This window comes from Trichechus manatus, unplaced genomic scaffold (assembly GCF_000243295.1).
Source record: "Trichechus manatus latirostris isolate Lorelei unplaced genomic scaffold, TriManLat1.0 scaffold00297, whole genome shotgun sequence".
In the NCBI taxonomy this organism is placed as follows: domain Eukaryota; kingdom Metazoa; phylum Chordata; class Mammalia; order Sirenia; family Trichechidae; genus Trichechus; species Trichechus manatus.
The window spans coordinates 1463939-1466053 of NW_004444233.1; positions in this window are offsets into that span (position 1 = coordinate 1463939).

Here is a 2115-nt window from a genome sequence, read left to right on the forward strand (position 1 = left end):
TGAGGACCTGTGTGTGTGGTTCTGGGGGTGCTGGGGAGGTAGAGAAGGGACTGAGCAGTCCACAGCGGTGTTGAGTCCTGGGGGACTATCTCCTGTCAACCTCTGCTGGAAGTGTTAGCTGCTCCAGATGTCCCCCCTTTCTGTTCTCATAATAAATCTCAACAGTACATATCCCACTGCACTTACCTTGCTTACTGAGTCATCCACACTGTTAGGGATTGTAAATTTGAAAAGAGGCTTTGATTTGGTAGAAAGGTGCTGTGGGGGTGGGAGAGAGACAGATTACAGCCTTACCTAGAAGCAAAATCTTTGATGTGGTGAAAAAACGTGAAATTGTTCACTACAGATGATCTAGTAAGGAAGGTAAGCACAGTGCCTACCTTGCCTATCGGATAATCCGCCCTTAGTTGTTTTACTTGGTTTTTGCCCAACTAGATCATAATTCATTAGGGAGAGAATCCATGTCTTATTTGACTTTTTATCTCTGATGTCTATCACAGTGCCTCTCACACAGTAAATGTTCAATCAAATTGGAAACCTGAAAGAATTATCTCTAGGTAAGGCCCTAGAGAACTCTACAGTCATGATTGGGATTTAGAGCTCTGGAGATAGCTATCTCTGCCATCCGTGATATACAATAAAGTTCACAATATTGTAAATCAACATGTCTGTGGGGATGAGCCATCAGGTCACTCTAGCCTAAGTGATAAGAAGCTCTAAATGCTGGCTGGAAAGCTTGACCTGCAATGGGCAGGCCCGGTTTGCTAGGCCAAAGTGTAGCAGATCTGGGTGGTCAGGAAGTGGTGTGGGTGTTTTATATCAGGTCTATCATGGATTGAATTATGTCCACCAAAAATAGTGATGAGGATCCTCCATTTTGTGGTCTCAGGTAATTATCCTATTATCTTCCATTTTATAAATCTTGACCTGTATGTGTTAATGAGGCAGGATTAAGGTGGGATGTATCTTGAGTCACCACCCTTACTCAAGCTACACCTTTGCTTGATTCACCTCTTTCATCTTACAAGAGATAAAAGAAGAAGGAAGCAGAGAACAAGGACCTGACTAGCACCAAGAAAGAAGAGCTGGGAGCAGAGCGTGTCCATTGGACCTGAGATCCCTGCCATGAGAACCTCCTAGACCCAGAGGAAGACTGATGCCAAGACACACGGAGATCTCCAAGGAATCCTGGGCCCGCAGATGTTGAAAGGAGACAAGGACTTTGCCCAGAGCCAACAGACAAAGTCTTCCCCTAGAGCTGAAGCCATGAATTTGGACTTCTAGCCTCCTAAACTGTGCGAGAATAAATTTCTGTTTGTCAAAGCCATCTACTTGTGGTATTTTGTTATAGAAGCACTAGACAAGTGAGACAAGGTCATCCACAAAGGAGCGAGACTCATTAGAGAACCACATGGCCTAACAGATTCCTCATATTGTGGCCAGACTGTAGAGTGAGACCTTGTTGAGGTACAGCCTTCAGACTTGGCCCATAGCAGAGAGACAATTTGGAGAAGAATCTGATTTGGGTTTTTCCAGATGGTCACTGCCTGCAGTGCATTTCCAGCAGTTATTAAATAAAAAGAGAGTAAGAGGAGTAACATTAAAGTAGTGAAGAAGTCAATGATTACTTTAAAAAGATAAAACTTGTAAGATAACATTTCAGCAGCTAAAAGCTTATGAACCTGGTAAGATAAAGGTAGTTAAGCTAAAAGTTTATTATTGGTGTTAGGTGTCATTGAGTCAATTTTTGACTCATAGCAACCCCATATGACAGAGTAGAACTGCTCCATAGGGTTTTCTTGGCTGGAATCTTTACAGAAGCAAATCACCAGGTCTTTAACCTCTGTGCACCTCAGTTTCCTTTCCGATAAATGGTGATAGTAGAACCTATCTTGTAGGGTAGTTGGGAGGATTTTCTAACCCTATTGTCTTAGTCTTCTAGTGCTGCTGTAACAGAAATACCACAAATGGATGGCTTTTAACAAAGAGAAATTTATTCTCTCACAGTTTAGTAGTCTACAAGTCCAAATTCAAGGCATCAGCTCCAGGGGAAGGCTTCTCTCTCTGTCAGCTCTGGAGAAAGGTCCTTGTGATGCATCAGTCTTCCTTTGGTCT